The sequence below is a fragment of the Chroicocephalus ridibundus genome, chromosome 2 (assembly GCF_963924245.1).
Source record: "Chroicocephalus ridibundus chromosome 2, bChrRid1.1, whole genome shotgun sequence".
Lineage (NCBI taxonomy): Eukaryota > Metazoa > Chordata > Aves > Charadriiformes > Laridae > Chroicocephalus > Chroicocephalus ridibundus.
Window position 1 is genome coordinate 143,833,427 of NC_086285.1, and position 6,459 is coordinate 143,839,885.

Genomic DNA, 6,459 nt, shown 5'->3' on the forward strand with positions numbered 1-6,459 from the left:
GAGTGGAAGAATCTTTCCATTAGGATGAAGTTTTACATAATAAAGCTTGCAGTTACTTGTATCTAATATTTTAAGAAACTCTGTCTTGGGTTAATTTCTGCAAGCATAAAAAGCTACCAAGTAGCACCAGCAGCAAAACTGAAGGTGATGCAAAGAGACCTGATTCCGTCCCCCCTGTTCTGGATCATTCTCAGTTACACAGAAGGTAACTGAATTAAATGGTAAGAACATATCTAAAAGAAACCTTTAGAAATCCTTTTACACAAGATGATACCCCCAGCCTAAGCAGTGTTCAGGCAGAAAGCAAGAGCTCATTTTATTCAGATGTTCTGAGGTGTAATGCTAATGAGTTCAAGGGCTCAAAACTTTGAACAATCAGATCTTCAAGAGCACCTGTTGACCTTTCTTAGGTAGTCTTTTTTAGTCATGAAAAGTAGATGTGGTCGGCCCTATTACAGGTGTGAGTGGCTTGCTTGCTTGCAAGTCACTTTAGCTTCTGGCTAGACGTACTATTTAGATTTTTTCTCTCCAAAAGCTGTTGCCTATATGCAAATTTAATCATAGCCTGTGTTGTAGTAAGAGTTAGGGCTTTGCTGGCTGCTTTTTATAGAGCGTTGAGCACTTCTAACCTGTGGGCTTGTAACGGGTTTGCATAACAGCAGCAGTCTCTGAGAAGGCGAAGGAAGGGGACCTGCTTGATCCGCCTGAAGTAGCGGTTGGTTCCTTCTGGTACCCGTTTGCCCCAGTCCAGGTCTGTGCTGTGTCTCCAGAATGACAGCTCCAAAATGAACTGGGACACCTGCTGCTGTGTATATAAATATATAGGTAGAGTCACTTCCTTCCTTCTCCACCTGGTTTTGCTTCATACTTGCCTTATCAGGGTATTACCCTGGAAGATGAGCAACCGAGGGCTGAGCCTGCCTCTCCTGTCTGACAGGGATGATGTGAGCGCTGCTGTCCTGTTACGCTGGGTTGTGGGATGTGCACAGATGTGTACCTGTGTGCGGGGAATAAGGAGGACAACAGAACTAATTGCTACACTGAGAAAACGAACACGCTGGTAAATTAACATTGTCTGGAAGGAAAGACCTGGCCTCTCAATCGTGAGCATGCAAAGAGCTGTGGAGCTTACTGCCAGATGCAGGAGGAAAGGCAGCCAGCTTCAGTGAGAATGGACCTGTGGTCTGCTCTGAGGCTTTTCTTCTGAAGCTAAAGTTGCTATTTAAAAAAAAAAAGGGGGGGGAGAAAAGAAAAAGGCAGACTGTAATAGTATTACTCATTGTGTGCATCTGATCTGACCTTTATTATATATAACTTGGCATTTTGAGTAGAGGAGTCCTTAAAGGTTAGAAGGACCAACTTGGCTTTTAAACAGGACAGTTGTGTAATGTTTTTAACAGCACTGAAACAGTAGGGTACGAGAGGAGGAACACAGGAGAAAACCCACGTTTTGAATACAATTCTCTTGCCTTTTAGTGATGGATATAGCTCCTCTCGTATGAGATCTCTGGAAGCAGAGGAAAGTTACTCTCTGTTGGGGTACTTGCTTCCTAGTGTTTGTAGTGCAAATAATGAAAAGAGTTTGTTACCTCCTTTAATAGGGTGATAAGTCCAAGAAAAACCTCATCTTTTTGTGAATAAACCCATTTTACGTGTTGCAGGAAATATTTAACACAATTCAGCTGAGCAGAGTGCAGTTCCCCTTATGCATAGAACAAAGCAGCCCCCATGTGCTGTGCCGTGGAAGCTGGTGGCTTCGGGCTTTCAGGTGACGACAGCAGGTCTCGAGCAGCAGATGAGTACGATGCTGACATGGTCCCTGCCACCCTTTGTTCCATGGGACAGGAGCAATTTGGGAAGGGAGAACAGGTACTGCTGCTGCTGGTCAGCATGTACAAATTAATGCTGAAAAGTGCAATGTGTGATCCTTAGCAGCTGCAAACACTGGAGGCTCCTTTGGTGTAGTTTTGGAGAGAGGTAACTGCGCCATGCTGTCCCAAAACCACACATCGGGAAGGAGCCATGCCGTGTCTGAAATGCTCCGTGCCTGTCCGCTCTGGAAAAATGGGGTGCCCAGCACTGTTGGCTGCTCTACAGCAGCTCCTCAAACATGGTGGGAGGTCTTCTGCTGCCTGGCTGTGCCCCGGCAAGCCCCCCCCGAGCGGGGCTGGGTAGCTCAGGGCTGGTGGGAGGTGCAGGGAGGATCGCCCTGGGGCGCAGACGGCTTGGGGTGAAGTTTGCAGTTGGTTAGTAGAGCGATTCCAGAGACTGCAATCTGCTGGTAGGGGCAGGCGTCAGCATGTCTTGTGCGTGTCGCCTGGCTTTGGTGGGGTAGGTGGGGCTCGGTGATGAATACCTGGCACTGAAGCTGCTGCCTGAGAAGCTTTATCTGCAGTTTCTGTCTTGGATCCAGTGCTCTTTGGCGGTACCTGTGTTAAGAGGCTGTTTCGGTTGTGTCAGAAAAGCGTCAGAGGTGTGTGGAGTTGTCCTCCTGCTTGTGCAAGCGTCGGTGTCTGGCATACAGGTGACTACTGCCCCAGGCCAGCTTCTGCCCCTGCTGGTTTTGTGGCTGATGCTATTCATGACAGCACATGGTGGCAACCTAAGCAGGGTTGAAAGAGAGCTTGTTGGTCCACAGAATTTATGTAACGCAGTAGCAAGGGACCAACAGTGACATGCAAGGTCCCTTGTGCTCCTCTGTCCTGTGGGCTGTTGGACCGGTGACAGGAGACTGGGACTGGCCTGACTCCATGGCTGCAGAAAAACCTGCGAGCTGTTCTGTCAGTCTTGCTGTACCTGTGTAAACTGGGAGGGAAAGGAAGATGGTGTCTGCCTGCCTCCCGTGTGAGGTCACAGGATGGCTGAGGCCGGGGGTATCTCTAGAGGTCACCTGGTCCAACCCCCTGCTCAGGCAGGGCCACCTGGAGCTGGTTGCCCAGGAACATGGCCAGGCAGCTTTTGGATATTTCCAGGAATGGAGACTCCACAACCTCCCTGGGCAACCTGTGCCAGGGCTTGGTGACCCTCACAGTGAAAAAGCGTTTCCTGACATTTGGAGGGAAGCTCCTGTGTTTCAGTGTGTGCCCATTGCCTCTGGTCCTGACACGGGGCACCACTGAAAAGAGCCTGGCTCCATCCTCTTTGCACTTTCACTCCAGGTATTTACACACATTGATGAGGTCCCCCTTGAGCCTACTCTTCTCCAGGCTGAACATTCCCAGCTCTCTCATCCTTTCCTTGTAGGAGAGGTGCTTCAGTCCCTTAATCATCCTTGTGGCCCTTCATTGGATTCTTTCCAGTATGTCCATGTCTCTCTTGTACTGGGAAGCCCAGAAGTGGACCCAGTGCTCCAGATGTGGTCCTCACCAGTACTGAATAGAAGGGAAGGATCACGTCCCTCCACTTGCTGGCAATATTTTCCCTCATGCAGCTGGGGATATTATTAGCTGCCTTTGCTGCAAGGGCATATTTCTGCCTCATGTAAGTTGGATCATAAAACGCTGCTTTACGGCTATAAACTTTTGGTAACTTGATTCTTTATTTCAGTTTTGTTGGTCCCCCTGTGTTGTCGTATCCCCCTCCCCTCAAAAAAAAGAGAGAAAGAGAAAACTTGAATTTTTATGGTTTTGGAAAGATGGAGTAAGAGATTCTAACAGTTGCTGGTATTTTCTTTATTTGTACCCAGGTTTTTCACACAAGTTTGTTTCCCTCCACTTGTTGCCATCCCTTTGCTCTGCCCTGCATTCTCACCCATACTGTGAGTGTGGTGGGAGAACCATTATCCAACCTCTTAAGCACTTTTCTATTTTCTAGCAGAAGTGCTGACATCGCTTCGATTTGGCCTTGCCAGCATAATGCGGTGGTTTGGTTTGCTCCAGCCTGGAATTCATGCACCAAACACCTTGGTGTAGCCTGCCACGGCTGGGGTGGATGCGTCCCAGATGACACACTGCCCATGGCACATCACACCTCACCTGCGGGTCCACCTATGACTAAAATAGCCCATCTGTGGGTGTTGGTACCATGACAGCTTCTGGCCGGGGGAAGAGGACTTCCCTCACCTGAACGTGCTTGTCCTTAATGCCTAAAGCAGTTTAATGTGGGCAGCAGGGAGTGGTGTTTCTCCTGCTGGGCTGCAACCCCTCTGGGAGGCAACACCCTGGCTGTTACGGAAGTGGCCCCACATCCCCCCTGAGACAAGGGCTCCTTTGTTGCTTCACTTCTTATAAATGCCTAGACCTGTCTTTTTTACAGGCTTGGAAGAAAAAAGGGGCAGATAAAGGAGAAGGGGAGATGAGTCAGAGAAACAACTGGTTCAGGGCAATGCGAGAGAAGCCCAGGGCAGGGTTTGGAGCTGATGGTGTGCTCCTTTCCTCCTGGCTCCCTTTCTCCACCGTGAGCAGTTTCCTCCTCTCGTCGATCAGAGATATGGAGACCAGGCCTGACCTCCCATTTCTTACAGAAGCAACAGCATCTGCTGTCTCTGGGGAGGGGAGGACAGTGCTGGGGACCTGGGTGCAAATTCACCCCTCCCCACCCCCTTTCCCCATACCACCTTTGTGCACCAGGAGCACCCTCAACACTGCTGTGGCTCCAGGAAAGCTGCACCAGGGTCCTCTTAGCATTGGTCCTCCACTGTACGGGGTGCACGACCCACACAACGGTGCTATCTGGACGTTAAGAGCTGCATTTCGTGGGTACCGGGGAGAAGGCGATGTGTGTCCAGTTTACAGTAAATTCCTGTTAGTGGCCAGGCAACCGGGGCTGTCTTTATGCACGGAGAAGTCAGAGCAGAATTACGCGCAAGTTTCGCATGTAATGGCATGGGGGTAGCTGAACCAAAGTTAAATAATAAAGTAATGCTGTGGATAGGTTTTTTCCTCTTATTACAAGAGGAATTACACAAGGAGTTGTGTAACTGCTTGTGCTGGGAGTTGCGGAGGCCATGGGGGAAGGAGAGGGGTTCCCAGGCTGTGCCCACCCTTGCTGTTCCGGCTGCTGGCAGGGCTTTTTTAGCTGGTGGCTGTAAGGTGCAGCTTATGCTCTGCAAAGCTCTAAATGGTCTAACCCCCACCCTGCCTCAGTGCCCGCCTGCCCCCAGACGGCATCTGCCCGCCGCATCCCCGGACTGAGCATTGGCCATTCCCGGGGGCAAGCAGAGCCCGGTTCCCAGTGCAGCGCGTCATGCAGCCTTCAAGGAAGCTCTTCAGTGCCTTCAGAAACCCTCCCCCAGATCTTTAAGTCCCCTGTCCCCTCGCTGTCCCCTGCGCCTTGGCTTGGCATTGTGCTTAATAATAATTTGAGCTGTGCTTAATAGATTTCCAATGCAGCTTGGATTAAGAACAATGTGCGGTAGCAGGGGCTGCTGGAGCTGCTGTTGTTGGCAGCTGTGAAGTGGGGAGCTCCCCAAGGGCTGGGCTACGGCCATTTGCTGTCCTCTCCTTGTGCCGAGGTGGGGGCTCTGCTTCAGTGCGCTCCACTGAGACCAAGGCATGAAAATCCTTGCAACTGCAAGGGAGGGCAGCTCGTCCAAGCGCAGATAAGGACGTGCTTGCGTCCGGTGCCTGGGCTGCATCAAAAGAAGGGTGTCCAGCAGGTCGAGGGAGGTGATTCTGCCCCTCTGCTCTGCTCTGGTGAGACCCCACCTGGAGTACTGCGTCCAGCTCTGGAGTCCTCAGCACAGGAAAGACATGGACCTGTTGGAGCGGGTCCAGAGGAGGGCCACGAAGATGATCAGAGGGTTGGAGCACGTCTCCTATGAAGACAGGCTGAGAGAGTTAGGTTTGCTCAGCCTGGAGAAGAGAAGGCTCCAGGGAGGCCTGATAGTAATTAAAGCCTTCCAGTAATTAAAGGGGTCTTACAGGAAAGATGGGGAGGGACTCTTTATCAGGGAGTGTAGTTATAGGACGAGGGGTAACGGTTTTAAAATGAAAGAGGGGAGAGTTAGATTAGATATTAGGAAGAAGATCTTTACTGTGAAGGTACTGAGGCACTGGCACAGGTTGCCTAGAGAAGCTGTGGGTGCCCCATCCCTGGAAGTGTTCAAGGCCAGGCTGGATGGGGCTTTGAGCAGCCTGGTCTAGTGGGAGGTGTCCCTGCCCATGGCAGGGGGGTTGGAACTAGATGATCTTTAAGGTCCCTTCCAATTCTAACCATTCTATGAAAATGGAGGCTGCTTCCCAGGGGGTTCACGGAGGAGCAGCTGCAAAAGGAAATTGGCTGCTCTCTCCCTAGCGTGCTGCAGGGGAAGGCAGGAAAGGTACAGAGGGGAAGGGAGAGGCAGCCAGTTTCTGCTGTTTGCCTATAAGCTGAGGGCAAGAAGGAAAACTTTAGTGTTTACGTGCTGCCAAGTTGCTTTTGCAGCACAAGTCTTAATAGAAATAACAGTCAAAACCCTTTAAGGGAATCCTTATCCTTGTGGGCCCAAGAGCAAGCACAGCAGTACAACTAATGGGAACA